We start from the raw sequence: 18,098 nt of genomic DNA on the forward strand, positions 1-18,098 counted from the left end.
TCCTCTGGCTTCTGATCCTCCTCAGAGGTTGGCGGCTATCCCCTTCTGCTGGAGTTTCCTGCAGATGTCAACCTGCATGAGAGAACACAAACATGTGTGGGTTAGGATGAGCAGATCTCGTCATGCCAAACATGCGTGATGTGGGTCTCCCGGAGTGAACTGTATGTCAATGGAAGACAATTCTCATACTCCAGTTGCACCATCTGCTATTGAGCAGCCACCCTGGGTCCCTGCTAATTCAAGTGCCTCTCCTCAGCTGTAGAGAGGCCTGATGTCTGGGGTGCCTCAGTCAGTCTGGGATGTCTCCCTTCTGTTATGGACCTCTTTGTCCTGTAAGTGGAAAGAGGGAGATAATCATACTTCACAGAGAGATCAACAAGACAGTTCTGCTAGTGGGGTTTTCCATATAGCTCATCCTCCTGTCAGTGCTCATGGGAGTTAATGGGGGTGAGCTGTGAATGAGGGTGGCCTGTGGCCGACATGCAGCAGTGCATCTGTCAGAATGAGGTGATGCTTAAATCCCTTTGCCAATGGCTTTGTGGTGCCTCCCTCCCCATGACTCACTTCCTCCCATGTAGCCACATGCAAACCCTAAAAAGGAGAGAGTTATGGAGCAGTCACCTTGGCAGAATGAAGGAGGTCGTTGACCCTCTTGTAGCACTGAACCCATGTCCTGGAGGTGACCCCACAGCTACTGACCTCACAGCTACTGACCTCCTCTGCGATTTCCATCCAGGCTTGCTTGATCAGGCGAGAGGACCTCTTCTTGCCCTCACTGGGGAAGAGGACCTCCCACCTTTCCCTTGCAGCCTGGAAGAAAATCTCCAAGGAGGATTCGCTAAACCGTGAGACTACCCAGTTCTTTCTTCAGCCATGGTCGCTGCAGGCTCGAGTTTAGCTTCTTGCCTGTCAGGAGTAGAGGCAGTAGAAGGGATCCTGGGGCAGCAGAGGGCACTCAGAAAGGCACTCTTCTAAACCAGGCCGGAGTGAATGCAGGGCTGGCAGACCTTTAAATATGTGCCAACACCTGCTCCGGAGTCATCTGACACTGGATTCAGCATCTCGTATCCTGCCCCACCGCTGATCGGCCAGGCCTCGCACCTCCATTATGATAATTAGCCACCCGCTGTGTGATTGCAGTGGGCCGGCCGCACACGTGATGAGTGGGGATGGCATTCACTTCCGGGTCTGTCACCATGACCTGCTCACCAAATCCATATCCATATGGGTAGAGCATTTCGGACAGGTGGAGTGGGAATAATTTGAGCAAAGTATCCTGAAATGGAGAAGTTTGAAAGTTGGATCTTGGCCCACTGCCCTAATGCAACGGCTGAGCTGAGAGCTTTCTCTTTGTCAACCTGTGTTTATTAGCTTTGGGAGGTAGACGGCAATATGAAAATGCCTTGCTTGCGTATTTTGAAGCATTTGTCATGAAAGATGCAAGCAACAGTATACACCGCCTGTTATACACAGCTGCGTATAAAAGCTGGCTGATCTGTTATTACCTGTTTTGCATCACTGTCAGAAACAAATTTCTATCCAATAATGTTTTTGGGAATTTTCCACACATAGGGGATGCTGCTTTATCTTTTCTACATTCATCCAGTTCCACAAAAATATAAACCCAAGTTCATTCCAACCTATCTAGAACATTAGGTGTAGAAGTTTGATTAAGGATGTTTACATTCATGAATTAACTGGTGGCTTCTTGGTAAATTTTTAATTATGTGTTGAAGGAACAATGCTGGAACAATGTCCAATAGCAGAGTCTGAGTGAAAAAGGACAGGACTGATTGGAGCTGCTGGATTGTGTCATACCGGTTTACATTATATGGCTGAGTTGTGTTTCAAGGGTGTGTTTTAATAATCACTGACAGGATTATGGTTGGCCACCACAGAATCATTGAATACCAGTCATTATCAAGTCTGGGATGTGTGTGACCTGGAGATCATTCTCATTGGTGTGTGACATTGGCAGACTCCGTACAGCAGTGCCACACTATAAAGGACAACAGAAGGACGTCAGCCTCAGTAATCTGCTGGTTAGATTTCTAATCAGCATCAGGGTTAAAGGCCATGACAAAGCTGTGCAAGTTACATAGATATAATGTTCATAAAAGGACAAGCAACAGATTCAGTTCAAAGGTCAACCCCAATACATAAAAGGAGAGAGTGATGCTTCCTATTACTTCAAATATTCTATTATTTATTTTCTTTGTTTTGTCCACAATATCCTTTTCTCATCTCAGATTTGCCAGACAGATTCAAATTTTGGTATTTTTATTAACTGTTGAAACCCATTTATTGTTTTTATTCAGAAAAACAGCTGCAGATATCCTGCAAAATAACTGGACCATTTTGTTCCACAGTGTAAGGATGTTTTAGTACTGTGGTTTGTTGCTACAGTTAAACATGTTAGGAGCCATTCATCTACAGGGATCAAGGTAGCTGAGTGGTGTTTTTCAGTTTGACTCAATCGTGGGGTTATTGATGGTCTTTCTTTCAAAGAGCAGGATCTTGTAAGTTTGGGTCATTTTCCCTTGTGGGTTTGCAGATCCCAGTCAAATAGAACAAAACTTCTATTGGCTTGTGATATTAATCAAAGCTCAGGGCAGTCTGTATATGTATATTCACATGCATAGTACACGCTCCACCAGTACTGTCCTAAACTGGCTAATGGACATCATATTACTCTGATTTGCATATTAAAAGTGCCCATCACCTGACCCAGACAGCCCTTCAACTTGCCCAACAATAGGCCATGGGGAAGATAGGGATGTCCACACCACTGGTGGAAATTCATTCTGCACCATTTCCAGGGCACTACTGTCTTGTTTCCACTTGGCGGGAGGCTTCAAAATCAACACTGAGACTGTCATGCAGACAATGCACAGTACTGTAAGTGCTTAAAGAGAGTATCACGCTGAACATACCACAGTGAGAGTGCAAAGTGGAGACAGAATTGCTAAGAGTCCTTTCTTGAAAATGCTATTTGGAAAGAATGGGTTAGATTTTCAACTCAGAACGTATAACTGCTGTTGCAGATTGCTTGCCCGTTGTAGCAAATGCCCGATTTTCATTTCTATTGATTTCAATGCAATGCCTGTTTTATGCCAAATGAGATAAGTTGAAAACCTGCTCCTATGTTAAACTGAGATTGTCTCATTGAAGTCACCAATCTGATAAGCTAATGAGATGTGGAAACCGTGTAATACTGATTGCAGCCCATTGAGAGCATAATGTTTATAAAGGGGAACGGGAACTTCTTGCAATACAGTGTTGCAAAACACCAAGAGCATACAGTCACCCTGTGGAATCATACCCATTTTCTACTCATTAAAATAGCATTTGTATTGTCTGGGAATATAAACTAAGGAAAGTGATTTGAAGACGCTGCCCTTTCAAAGCTTGCTGTAGGACATTGAGGATAATGAATGTGACTGTTCCTTTAAAAGGATGGCATCACATTTATGCAGTGACATTTTGGCCCTGAATTTCCTGGATCACATTCACACAGAAATGATGCACTCACCTTGATGACAGGAACTCATGCCCAAATTTCCTACAGAGCTCATTTGCCTTTGCCGAAACATAAAAGTCAGCTTAAATTAAGCAGCACTGCCACGAGGGATGATAGCAAGTGGGCTGCTATCTTTTGTCATGGAGCCCCACTCTCAGAGCCTCTTGCCTCTGTTGTTCTCATCCTGCACTATTATTATGCAGGTCGGGTATATCCATTGCAGAGGCCACTGCAGCTACTTAGTCCATCTGAACATATTGGGGAATAGGTGTCCAAAAACTCCAAAATAAGAATCACAGAGAAAATCGCTATCAATCTCTAGACATATCAGTTACACCAATATCAGGTGACTTTGGCCCATGTTGCATTGAAATTATTGGGCATAAATCTAGGCCAGCACATTGGTCAGGTAAATCGAGGAAACTCACACGTATATAGGGAAGGCAGAGTTCTTAAGATGAGTATCATAGGGTTTTTTTTTATCAAAAGGGGGATGTGGACATTGCTGACTAGGCCAGCATTTGTTGCCCATCCCTAATTATCCTTGAACTGAGTGGCTTGCTAGGCCATTTAAGAGTCAACCACATTGCTGTGGGCCTGGAGTCACATGTAGGCCGGACCAGGTAAGGGCGGCAGATTTCCTTCCCTAAAGGATATTAGTGAACCAGATGGGTTTTTTTGTAACAATCAACAATGGTTTCACGGTCACCATTAGACTTGGCTTTTTTTAAATTCCAGATCTTATTAATTGAATTCAAATTTTACCATCTGCCGTGGTGGAATTCGAACCCATGTCCCCAGAGCAATATCCTGGGCTCTGGATTACTACGCCAGTGATATTACCACTACGCCACCACCTCCCCCTTTAGCACATGAATCTCGGAAACAGCACAATTAAGGAAATTTCACGTGTAGTGATATTTCAGGGTAAAACAGGCATAAATCAGCTATGTGAGGATGTCCTTGGAGAAAAATAAACAACTCCTGACTCCCCAAAGTTTGTCCACCATCTACAAGACACAAGTCAGGAGTGTGATGAAATATTTTCCACTTGCCTGAATGAACGCAACTCCAACAACACTCAAGAAGCTCGACACCATCGAGGACAAAGCAGCCGCTTGATTGGTACCCCATCCACCACCTTAAACATTCACTCCCTCCACCATCGGTGCACAGTGGCAGCAGTGTGTACCATCTACAAGATGCACTGCAGCAACTCACCAAGGTTCTTTTGACAGCACCTTTCAAACCCGCGACCTCTACCAACTAGAAGGACAAGGACAGCAGATGCATGGGAACACCACCACCTGCAAATTCCCCTCCAAGTCACACACCATCCTGTCTTGGAAATATATCACCACTCCTTCACTGTCACTTGATCAAAATCCTGGAACTCCCTCCCTAACAGCACTGTGGGTGTACCCGCATCAGATGTACTGCAGCGGTTCAAGAAGGCCGCTCACGACCACCTTCTCGAGGGCAATTAGGAATGGGCAATAAATGCTGGCCTAGCCAGTGACACCCACATCCCATGAAAGAATAAAAAATGACAAGGACCTGCAATAGTACAAGATTCTGCACTCTATATATATGGGTCCAGTAAAGTCAATCTCCTTCTTAATATAGGAATAACCATGGTGGATTATTATATAACATTGTAGTTGCTGTTTAGCTGTCATCTGGAAGCCCATGTGTTTGCAAGTGACATTGTGGCAGTGTACTGCAATTGAACTGCACATCCAGCATAATCTGTCCATTTGGTTCCAGGTCACTGCTGAGGTCAAAGGCCAAAACAAAGCTTTAACTGTTATAGACAGCAATACTCTGGGAGGTTTCCACTATATACTCATGCAAAGGGCTTTTGTTGAAATTATTTCCGTGGATTTTGGACAAAATCTGTCACCAGAACTTTAACTGGGGGTTACTGTAAAATATACTACTTTCACTTGTGCTGTATTTTACATGCACAAGGGCCCAGGCTGAATTTTCCTGCCAGTATTAAAATATCAGCAATTGGAAAATTCTTACAGGTGCATTAAGTGCAGTTGTTAGTAACATATCTTTCACATGCACATACAACCAGATTGCCAGTCCTGTCTGCTGGTTTTCCAGCAGATCTAGGATGAAGGTGGCCAGGAATATACTTGGCAACATGATCTGCCATGACCCTGCCAGCCCAAGCTGTTTCTCCAGACAGTAAACCTGCTAGCCTCAAATGTGCCCATCCATCTGCACATCGCAGGTTAATGAAGGAAGCACAGCATCCACCTGGTTTCCCATCATTTGCACTGTTCCAATGCTGGATGTGGGGCTTTTTATTAGGAACATGTTACCAGCCCTAGACTAGCATTGATTTTCTTGTCTCAGTCATCGCACTCTCACTTCTGAGTTAAATCCCCCTCAATAAACTTGAGCACATAATTTTGATTAACATTTTATTGAAATACTCAGGAAGCATTGCATTGTTGGATCTTCTGTCTTTTGCATGAGACGTTAAAGGTCCCTTCTGCCCTCTCAAATGGGCATCAAAGATCCAATGGCACTATTTTTGAAAACAGAGCAGGATAGTTAGCTTGCAAGCTGACCAATATTTATCCCTTATTCAACATCAATAAAATAAACTATCTGGGCATTTATTTAATTTCTGGTTGTGGGACTTTGCTGTGTGCAAAGTGGCTGCTGCATTTCTTTACAACAGTGACTACACTTCAAAAGTACATAATTGGCTGTGAAGCCCTTTAGGACGTCCTGAGGTTATGAAGATGCTATATAAATGCAAGTTTGTTCATTCTCCCTTTCCCTATAAGAGCCCAGGAAGCCTGCCTCTCATTTGGCAATGACCTCAAGGACAGAAGTACGGCTGGGTCAAGGCAGGTGGAAGTACTCACTCACCTCACTTCTGCTGGCACAATGGCTGAGTGGAATACTTAGGCCACCATATTTAATCCTCATTCACAGATGATGCCTTTTATCATTATATATTACTTAGAATTTAGCTTATTCCCCATTATCATTCAATGCTACCTTAATGATTACTCCTTAGATTCCACAATTTCATGACATAAAATTTGTCCCCATCACAAACTTTACTATTATTAATGATAGCTGATAGGAAATCCCATTCTGCTATTTAATGCATAATTATGAATGATTTGTGGCCCATAAATTGATTTGTCCTCTGCTATCGCTCCAAAGTGGCATCTGATTAATGATTTGGATACTTCTCATCTTTGACCCTATCAGCTTCCTTGACAGACAATTCTCCGACTTAAGAATTTTTCCAGATGGAACTATGCATCATACAGTGAGTTCACCAATTCACTTTCAATTTCAATCAAACACATTTTCAAAGTTCTTCATTAATGGAGAGGCAGAATAATTCTGAGCTGATGAAGGATGAAGAGAACTAACCTGAAACACAAGTCGGGAATCTATATGGGCCATCTCTTCCCTTGTGGGATCTGATCCTAACTGTCACAGTACAAGATGGTATATCACACAAAATCAAGGCAGTCACTGACCTAAAATGTTAACTCTGTTTCTCTCTCCACAAATACTGCCAGACCTGCTGAGTATTTCCAGAACTTTCTGTTTTTATTTCAAGATCAAGGCAGTATGGTCAATCATCGTCTGATGAAGATCATTGGACTCGGCATTAGTTATTCTAATGAGGAACTTTATTTTATACTATCTACTGTTATTTTATCAGTGATTCATTTTGAGCCCAAAGCCTAGAAATTACTGTTGGTGATATTAGTGGATGAACACTTACATGTTTGTGTGACCTTCCCTTTGGTTTTTAACTGAGATGTCAACGCATTTAATACAGTGGACATAGTAAAATTAAATTAAAATCACTAACAGTAACTTCTAGGCTTAAAAAAAGCATTGTGGCCAAGGAACATGTATGTTTTGTTAGTAATACATTACCTTCTTTTTTTCTTTCTTTTTACATTACCATTTCCACATATTGCAAATACATTACCACAATATACATAAAGTGAGGAAAACTGGCATCCTTCACAACCTCAGGATGTGCCAAAGTGCTTCACGGCCAAGTAACTATTTTGGCAATGTAGTCACTGCTGTAATGTTCGAAACATGATTCATTATTTTAGTTTTCAGTTCAGCTTAGTACGTCATAACCTCTGATATGTATACACATCAGAAAATATTTGAAAACTTCCAAAAAGTCTAAAAAATGTTGGGAAATACACAAAATAAAATGGGTATTCTATATAATTAATTTATGGGACTTATAGGAAACTCCATTTCAAAAATTGCCACGCACCCACTGCCTCTTAGATTAAATCTCGCACTGCCCAGCTTTAGTGCAATCAGGAGCCAGATCAACACCCAGTTACACTCACATTAGCATTGCTATGTACCAATATTACTTTGTATTAGTACCAGTTGCAGTGTAAATGCACTCAATGATTGCTGATTTTCTGAATCCCTTCACACAGACATTTGAGGGTACAGACCCTTGCATATACATGTTCAGCAACTCTCCTTTAATTTGATTTTTAGCCTCACTGGCATCTTAATTTTTTTTCCAGTTTTCCTCCCCTTCTCTCCCCACGGCCCCCCCTCCCCCCAACCCCCTTATCCCTTAATGCACTGACTGTGGTGATTAACGTACAATAGACACCCTTCAAATGAGGGCATTATTGAGCATGGCTGTGATTGTCTTCACAGTCAACCAGTCCTCACTGTGTAGGGTGGTAGTATGGTAAAGTATCAGAGAGAGCCATAGTGCCTGTGTGCCCAGTGCTTGTACATCTGAATCAACACCTTCTGGAGAACAGGGAGAGAAAATGAGAAAAGAAAAAAATTAGTAAATTATTTTGTGATTGACAATATTATTATAGAGCACTTTCTGCTCAAAAGATGTCTGTGTAAATATCTGTGTTACATGAGAGTGCTTATGAAATGTAATACTGGTTACAGAGATCAGTAAATGTGTGTGTTATATGTGGTCTGCTGTATAAGCAAAAAATGCTAACTCTGCACTCCACAGATTTCTATATAGTACAGAGTTGCCTTTTGTAGGTATGTCTCTGAACAGTTGTGTATTTTAGTCCTTTCACCCAAACACAAATTTTATGAGACCTCCAGGGTTGGGGGTCATGGAGGGGGATGGGGGGAGCGGGCAGCAGGGCCCAGAAAATTCTTCAGGGAGTGGCCCACCACGACCCCCGATGCTGAGAACGCCCCGCTGCATTTTACTGGCGGCAGGGAGGCCTTGGTGGCAGGGCCTTCATTTAAAAATATTCAAATGAACCAACCTTGTCCTGGCGGCCATCCCACGCCGATATTCTGGCCACCGGCCAGAAGCCCCATGCCTTCGGAAGTCCATTCAGAGTTCCGAGGCGTGACACTGGCGGGGAGGGGGGAGCAATGAAATGTTCAGGTCGGGAGGGGTAGGGGAGTGGGGATGGTGGGAAGGGGTTGAGGGTCAAATGTTATGAAGGTGGGTGGGGGGGGTTAAAGTTCGTCATGTAAAAAATTGTTTTTCCAGGGGTATAGGTAATTTTATTTATTGAGAACTCATTGCAGGGGGTGGGGGGGAGGTGGGGAGAAGGGATGCAAAGTTTGAATAAAATTTAATTGCTAATATTAGTGCGGTGGGACCTATAAACATTTAAATTTACCTGAAGGGCTTGAAGATCTTTAAAAATGGCGCCAGCACCAGTGCAGTGGCGCCAGAGACGCCGTTGCCGGGGATGGTGTGGCCACCCCCTCTACGTCACTGGGGGTGGCTGCTCTGCCCCTCCATTTAAATGAGCCCCCGCGCGAAATATCGCGGGGGCTCAGCAACTGCGCATCTGCGCCTGAAGACTGCCGCGATCAGAGTGCACCGCCGCGATTTGCGGCTCGCTCATAAATTTCAGCCCAATCAGAGAATCTTTTTCCCCAGCAGTAATTCAAAGATAGTAAACTTGATGATTTGGAGTGGAGGAGCTGCTGGGGTCACAGAGTCACAGAGTTATACAGCACAAAAACAGGCCCTTCAGCCCATCGTGTCTGTGCCGGCCATCAAGCACCTAACTATTCTAAAACACAAACAAGAAATTCTGGAAAAACTCAGCAGGTCTGGCAGCATCTGTGGAGAGAGAAGCAGAGTTAATGTTTCAAGTCAGTGACCCTTCATCATACCCAACTGTTCTAATCACATTTTCTAGCACTTGGCCCGTAGTCTTGTATGCTATGGCATTTCAAGTGCTCATCTAAATACTTCTTAAATGTTGTGAGAGTTCCTGCCTCTACCACCTCTTCAGGCAGTGCGTTCCAGATTCCAACCACCTTCTGGGCCTATCTAACCTATCAATGCCCCTCATAATTTTGTATACCTCAATCAGGTCCCCCCTCAGCCTTCACTGCTCTAAGTCTTGAGTGATATCATCAAAGTGTCCACGAAGATTTCCTCAGTTTGATATTTCTATCAAAATCTTAATCCTACTGAACATCGCAAACCTACTGAAAATTATAAAAAGCATTCATAATGATATACTGGTTCAGTGTCATATACGCACTGAAAACCATGAACCCATTGAAAGTCATAAACCAGTTCTAAATCATAAACCATGGTGGTATCCCATGATGGATCAGCCAGAACTCGTAGCCCTGGCAGCTAGTTTTATGGGTTGAATGTGTGTCTGTTCTAAGACCTGTGGTTCTGTTACAGCAGGATGTTTCATCTCTGTTTGCAGAACCACAGAAACTAGCCCACCTCCTGCACAGGTGCATTCCCTCAAATCTTTCCACTGGATTCAAAGATGGTATAAATAACATGAATTATTGCCAGGCATGGTGTAACCTCTGGAACTGACAGACAGGCTAACAATAGAAAAGGATGCTGGAGCCAAGCCTGCAAGCTTGGCTCTACCACTGTGTCCTTTTCCTGTAGAACTCTGAAGTCTCTGAGAACCCGCTGACATCACAGTGGGAGACAAGCTCTTAAAAGACCATTGGGTCAAGGGGGTGTTGTTTTCAAACATCAAATGATCACTGATAATGAGTTGGTGTGAATGGCCACTTGATTCTCTTCTTTCACCTCAGATCAGCAGATGTCAGGTGTTTAATGCACAACATAGGTCAGGGGTCAAAGTACTTTCTGATTGGTTAATTGGCCAAGGAAGTTTGTCATCAAAATGGATGCAGAAGATGTATGGCAGGTTTTAGAGCAATAGAGCTTAGCTGAGTGATAATCTATCTCTTCCAGCTTTGTCTGCCTATCTATCTGAGAAAGACTTGCATTCATATAGTGCCGTTCACAATCACTGGACATCTCAAAACACTTTACAGCCAATGAAGTACTTTTTGCAGTGTCGTCACTGTTGTAATGTAGGATACACAACAGCCAGTATGCACACAGCAAACTCCTACTAACAGCAATCTGATAATAACCAGATAATCTGTTTTTGTGATCTTGACTGAGGGATACATCTTGGCCAGGACACTGGGGATAACTCCTCTGCTCTTCTTCGAAATAGTGCCATGTGATTTTTTACATCCACCCAAACAAGCAGATGGAACCTCAGTTTAACATCTCATCTAAAAGATGACACCTCTAACAGTACAGTACTCCCTCAGTACTGCATTGGAGTATCAGCCTTGATTTTTGTTCTCAAGCCCTGGAGTGGGACTTGAACCCACACCCTTCTGATTCAGAGGTAAGAGTGCTACCAACTGAGCCACAGATTCATTGTTTCTGTTATAACCTACAAAATTACAGAACTGCACCTGAGTTATCAGAATATCCAAATCTGAATATATCCAAAGACCTGAGTGTGGTGGATGTCACAGTTTAAAGATGTCCACAGCTTTTCTGATTGGCTCAAATCTCTACCACTTTCTCTGGCTAGCCCTTAGCATTGCCTAGTGTTCAATACAGTTTCAATGAAGCTCAGTGCAAGCTCAAGGACCAGCAACTCATCTTTCAAAGAGGCACTTTACAGCCTTCTGGACTCAATATTGAGTTCAAAAATTTCACACCATAACCTCTTCACCCCATTTTGTTTCCTTTTCTTTTCATGTTTGAGTTTTAATCTTGTTTTCTCTTGTTTTGCTTTTGGATGGCAGCTGTTCATTATTCTACCATTCACACCTCCTCTGGACACATCTTTTGATTATTTACTTGTCCCATTATTACTCCTTTTGGCTCTGCTCACCCACCCCCGCCCCGCCAACTCTTCTGTCACTTAATGTCTCCTGTCTTCCTCCCAATCACAGAGCGTCCCTTCAGTTCTTTTCCACCCTTTTTTCCAGTCCATTTAAAACCTATTACATTTCTAACTTTTCCCAGTTCTGGTGAAAGGTCACTGACCTGAAATATTAACTCTGTTTCTCTCTCCACAGATGCTGCCAGACCTGCTGAGTATTTCCAGCATGTTCTGTTTTTATTATAATTTACTTGGAATTAGTAATATACTGCAGGCTGTTCTCAAACACCTTCAAGCAGCTTCAGTCTCAGCCAGGGAAAGGACTGTGATGTAGAGGAGAGGGCAGAGCCAGATTAAAAGTTTTTGGGACGGTGGGCACCAGGAACACTTGGGGCTCCTATACATCCCTCACATAATACCCCCTCATGATTCATTAAAGCACAAACCTGTAGTGAAATGCATGAAGAACGAGGCCCATAGAAAGCTTACATACTGCACTAATAATAAAGCAAATCATATCACCATACACAACATGTAAATGAAACTGTGTAATCTTACAAAGGGGAGCAAGGAACAAGGAGCAAGGATTTGTGTCCCAGGATGCGGTGGGAGGCGAGGGTGGAGATTGCAGGGACTCTGACCCTAATTTTTAATTCCTCTCTGGCCTCGGGGGAGGTGCCAGAGGACTGGAGAACAGCTAATGTGGTCCCACTATTTCAGAAAGGTTGTAGAGATGAGCCAGGGAACTACAGACCAGTGAGTCTCACGTCAGTGGTAGAGAAACTATTGGAGAAAATTCTGAAGGAGAGAATCTAGCACTGCTTGGAGAGGCAAAATTTGATTAGGAATAGTCAGCATGGCTTTGTCAGAGGGAAGACATGCCTAACAAATTTGATTGAATTTTCTGAGCATGTGACCAGGTGTGTAGATGAGGGTAGTGCAGTTGATGTAGTTTCCATGGATTTCAGCAAAGCCTTTGACAAGGTCCCACATGGGAGACTTATCAAGAAAGCAAATGCACATGGGATACAAGGTAACTTGATAAGGTGGATTCAAAATTGGCTTAGCTGTGGGAGACAGAGAGTGATGACAGATGGCTGTTTTAGTGACTGGAAGCCAGTGTCCAGTGGCGTACCACAGGGATCTGTGCTGGGTCCCCTATTGTTTGTCATTTATATAAACGACATAGATGACTATGTGGGGGATAGGATCAGTAAGTTCGCGGATGACACAAAGATTGGCTGAGTGGTTAACAGTGAGGTGGAGTGTCTTAGGTTGCAGGAAGATATAGACGGGATGGTCAAATGGGCAGAAAAGTGGCAGATGGAATTTAACGCTGAAAAGTGTGAGGTGATACACTTTGGAAGGAGTAATGTGACATGGAAGTATCCAATGAATGGCCTGACACTGGGAAGTTCCGAGGAACAAAGGGACCTTGGCGTGTTTGTCCATAGATCTCTGAAGGCAGAAGGGCAGGTTAATAGGGTGGTGAAAAAGGCATATGGGACACTTGCCTTTATCAATCGAGGCATAGATTACAAAAGCAGGGAGGTCATGTTGGAGTTGTACAGAACTTTGGTAAGGCCACAGCTGGAGTACTGTGTGCAATTCTGGTCGCCACATTATAGGAAGGATGTGATTGCATTGGAGGGGGTGCAGAGGCGATTCATCAGGATGTTGCCTGGGATGGAACATTTAAGATATGAAGAGAGGTTGGATAGGCTTGGGTTGTTTTCACTGGAGCAGAGAAGACTGAGAGGTGACCTGATTGAGGTGTACAAGATTATGAGGGGCATGGACAGGGTGGATAGGGAGCAGCTGTTCCCCTTAGTTGAAAGGTCAGTTACGAGGGGTCACAAGTTTAAGGTGAGGGGCGGGAGGTTTAAGGGGGATTTGAGGAAGAACTTTTTTACCCAGAGGGTGGTGACAGTTTGGAATGCCCTGCCTGGGAGGGTGGTAGATGCAGGTTGCCTCACATCCTTTAAAAAGTACCTGGATGAGCACTTGGCATGTCATAACATTCATGGCTATGGGCCAAGTGCTGGCAAATGGGATTAGGTAGACAGGTCAGGTGTTTTAATGCATCGGTGCAGACTCGATGGGCCGAAGGGCCTCTTCTGCATTGTGTTATTCTGTGATTCTGTGATTCTGTGAAGGAACCACTGGATGAGGCTTCATATTTGGCTGATGCTCCTGGCCACCGATCCATAGGCCTCTGTGTTAATCTGCTCCTGGGACAGTAGGAAGTAACCGTGTGAATTAATTATAAATTGGGGCCCAATATTGAGAAGGTGAGGCAACTGCATTGGGGTTGGGGTCATATAGCAGATTCATTAGTGTCCCAAATTTCTAACGCATGTACCGAATGAAGTCCATTTTATTCCCATTCTTCTGGCACATTAGAGAAACAAAACAGACTCTTGTCGGGGTACAGGCTTGACTAGTGCCATTAGCTCTGCACTGTGAGCACCTTATCCAAGACTCAGAAGGAAAGTTGCTGGGAGATGTCACCACCTGGGAAAATGGGTGATAATGAATGACGAGGAAGACAAAGAGGCAAGATAAACTCTGCGAAAGTGGAGAAATCAGAAGTCTGGAGGAATGTAGTGGGTCTTTAGCCTCCAGCTTTAGGAGTGGATGTAGAAGCTGCTTTTATAATGTATTAAGACTAGTGCCTGTAGCACTGACACTCAATATACTGGTCCTGCAGAGCCTGCTGTAATTGAAAATGAACTTATCGGGAAATTTTAAGGTTGGCAACTGGAAGATCTGTTTTACTGGAACACCACATGGAATATCATGGCTCATTTATTTTTTTGCTGTATTGATGCCAGCAGAAGTTCAGATTCACCTCAGTTGCTAATTCTGATGTAGGGCTATGTAACCAGGTGACAGGCTTATGCTAACCTCTGCTATTCACCACCTGGGCTCAGACATCAAGAATGACCACGCGGGCAAATTTAAGGACATAAAGTCAGACCACAAAGATCTAGATTCAGACCCTATTCCGTGCTGAGTTAACTGATCTCAGCTGTAGATGCACTAGAATTGGCCTCAGTGTCCCTGGACTAAGGAACAGGAGAATGAGCCCGGGTTCCCATTCCTAATCGCTTTCCATTGATGACTGAAGCAAGGAAGTTTGCTCAACCTTTATAAATCACTGGTTAAGCCTCAGCTGGAAAATTGTGTCAAATTCTGGGCAACACACTTAAGGAACGATGCCAAGGCCTTGGAGAGGGTGCAGAGTAGATTTACTAGAATTATAGTGAGGATGAGGCTGGAGAATCTGGGTTGATCTCCTTAGAGCAGAGATAGTTATGGGGGCACAAACAAGAAATGCTGGAGATACTCAGCAGGTCTGGCAGCATCTGTGGAGAGAGAAGCAGAGTTAACGTTTCAGGTCAGTGACCCTTCATCAGAACTGGCAGATATTAGAAATGTAAAAGGTTTTAAGCAAGTGAAGCGGGGGTGGGGCAAGAGATTAGAATAGGAGAAGGTGTTGATAGGACAGAGGGTCACAGAGAATAACTGACCAGAAGGTCATGGAGTAAAGGAAAACGGTATGTTAATGGTGTGCTGAAAGATAAAGCGTTAGTACAGAGAGGGTGTTAATTGACAGAAAACTGAGCAGCCTGGCCCCAAAGCACAAACATGAAAAAAACAGTGGGTAGGCACAGTAAAAACAAAATTAAACAAACTAAAATAAAATAAACACAAAAAAGAAAAAATAAGTAAAAATAAAAATAAAAAGGGGGGCCCGTAATGCTCTGAAATGATTGGTTATGGGGGATTTAATAGAGGTGTCCAACATTATGAGGGGTTTTGATAGGGCAAATAAGAAGAAACAAGAAACTGTTTCCACTGATGAGAGGGTCAATAACCACAGGACACAAATTTAAAACAATTGGCAAGAGAACCAGAGGGGAGATGAGGAGAACTTTTTACCGCAGCAAGTTGTTGTGATCTGAAATGTACTGCCTGAAAGAGTGGTGGAAGCAGATTTGAAAGCAACTATCAAAAGGGAATTGGATAAATACTTAAACAGGCAAAATATTGCAGGGCTATGGGAAAGAGCAGGGGGTGGACTAATTGGATAGCTCGTTCCAAAAGCCAGAACAGTCATGATGGGCCAAATGACCTCCTTCTGTGCTGTTAGAGTCTATGAATCTATGAGTACTGGCATGTGCACATGTGTGGAGGAAGGACCAGCTGTAGCTGTGATGCTCGCTCGCGTTTGCCAAGTACTCAATGTTTAGGCTCACTTGAGTGGCATAACATGGAGTCCATAGAGCCATACCCCAATAAAGAGCGAAGGAGTGGGGGTGGGGACGGGGAGTGGGGAAATAAACTGGTATAAAAAGGATGACCAAAAGGAAAATAACTGTCTGAACCTCAACACATTTTGGCATGGAGGATATGGGTTTGCTACTTTGGTTCCCCATGTCGCAATTTCACAGGGTCGGGGACAGACAGGGGATCAGAAACCTTTAACAGGTTAAGTGAGTTAGCCCAGGATACTGTCAGTCTCCTTCTGGTGCAGCAGGCTGAGCTCAGATTGTCTATCCAGGATTCATCCTTTTGAATGAACTGTTGGTCTAAAAATGGATCAAAAATAAAAAAACAAATAATTTTCAAACAAGATGCTTAAATATTGAGACACTGTGGTCTGCAAAGAGAAATGAGTGTCTCGTAAACATGACTACAGGAAGAGGTTCAACTGGGTACAGTGCTGAATGCCCATTTTGCTTTCCATTAGCCTGTATATTGCATAAAAGATTTCAAGTGAAAGGCCAGACAACAGCTGTGAGTCCTGAGTCCAACATCAAAGCAACTGTCCTCAGATAGTTCAGAGGACAATTGACTTTATTTTTTTGATGGCAAGGATGAAGGGAGGGTGAGAGTTAATAGAAGATTAAGACGTTAAGATTAAAGGAGGAAAGGGAAGGTTTTTTGGTGTCGGTCACACTGTGAGTTAAATTGCCTTGTTTAATGGAATTAGATAACTATTACCTTAATTAAATCCCTGCAACTCTCTACCACGGCAAAATTACACCTTCAGAACAAAGGAGGGAGATTATGGGAACACAAAGAAAGTTCTTGGTCCTCTTGTGTCAAAGCACCATGGTACAAATTACTTGTCTGTCACAGGGTAGTTAATTCTCTTGGTCTGCCTTCCTTTAGGGGAACACGTTTGATGCTGAGCCTACCTTTTTCTTGTCTCTGACAAAGCCAAGCTGCAGTTAATAGGTATTGGATGGCTGGCCTTCTATAAACAGCCGGACTTCATTTGGGCAGCTCTTCTTCCCATAGAAGCTGCTGCTGTTTGCTTTTATTGTGTCAGCTTCACCTCAGTGCTCACATTTACAGCCCGAACAATGAGACATACAAACAACAAGCTGTTACCAGATAATCTGCTCACTCCAAAGCTTTCACAGGCTTTTCGATAGAATTCAGGGACACATGAGTGAAATAAGAGAGAAACAGGATTCACGACTGATAAACTCAACGCATGAAAACTAAATAGAATCCAAAATGCCAGTTTTTGTTTTACTTTACATCCCATTCTCTTTCCTTTGATCATTTCTAGGTGTTAACAGTGAGCTTTACACTGCATTGGTAATTCAAAGTGATGACTAATTGGGCCACTTCAGTTGCAAATATCTCAATTTTGCAATTCAGGATGGTTTAGCATTTTATTTGATCTGTGCCTTTAAGACACCTGCAACATACATAGGGATGGAGCCTGTTATCCCCTTGATTCAGGTCCAGTGCTACTGTCTGTACCGTGGTGCCATAGTGACTTCACCTTTAAGAAAGCGTCTCTTTAAGAGACCAGGCCACTGATGCAACTGATAACATCATCAGACATAAATAAGGAAGATAAAAGCAAAATACTGCAGATGCTGGAAATCTGAAATAAAAACAAGAAATGCTGGAAATACTCAGCAGATCTGGCAGCATCTGTGGAGAGACAAGCAGAGTTAACGTTTCGGGTCAAAGACCCTTCTTCAGAACTGCCAAATATTAGAAATGGCAAAGGTTATAAGCAAGTAAAGTGGGGGTGGGGCAAGAAATAACAAAGGAGAAGGTGTAGATAGGACAAGGTCACAGAATAGCTGACCAGAAGGTCATGGAACAAAGGCAAACAATATGTTAATGGTGTGTCGAAAGACAAATTAGTACAGATAGGGTGTTAACGGACTGAAAATTGAACAGCAGCAAGTACAGACATGAAAAAAACAGTGGGAAAGCAAACTGAACAAACTAAGATGAAATAAAATAAACATACAAAAAAATGTAAAAAATGTAAAAAAGAAAAAAAGAAAAAGAAAAAAAAAACTAAAAATGAAAGTCAAAAGGGGGGCCTGTCATGCTCTGAAATTATCGAACTCAATGTTCAGTCCTGCAGGCTG

The 18,098-nt window shown here is 43.1% G+C and overlaps 1 long non-coding RNA gene across 1 annotated transcript in view; it reads right to left on the reverse strand.

The window, feature by feature from the left end:
- Nucleotides 1–5,973: 5,973 nt before the first annotated feature.
- Nucleotides 5,974–18,098, reverse strand: part of LOC137375570 (uncharacterized) — a 42,406-nt gene continuing 30,281 nt past the window's right edge. The window contains exons 2-3 of the long non-coding RNA XR_010976025.1: nt 8,163–8,317; nt 5,974–6,062 (exon numbers count right to left, since the gene is read on the reverse strand). This is a non-coding gene — a long non-coding RNA (uncharacterized lncRNA). The remainder of the gene's footprint in view (nt 6,063–8,162; nt 8,318–18,098) is intronic.

Source organism: Heterodontus francisci, chromosome 12 (assembly GCF_036365525.1).
Source record: "Heterodontus francisci isolate sHetFra1 chromosome 12, sHetFra1.hap1, whole genome shotgun sequence".
Classification (NCBI taxonomy): domain Eukaryota; kingdom Metazoa; phylum Chordata; class Chondrichthyes; order Heterodontiformes; family Heterodontidae; genus Heterodontus; species Heterodontus francisci.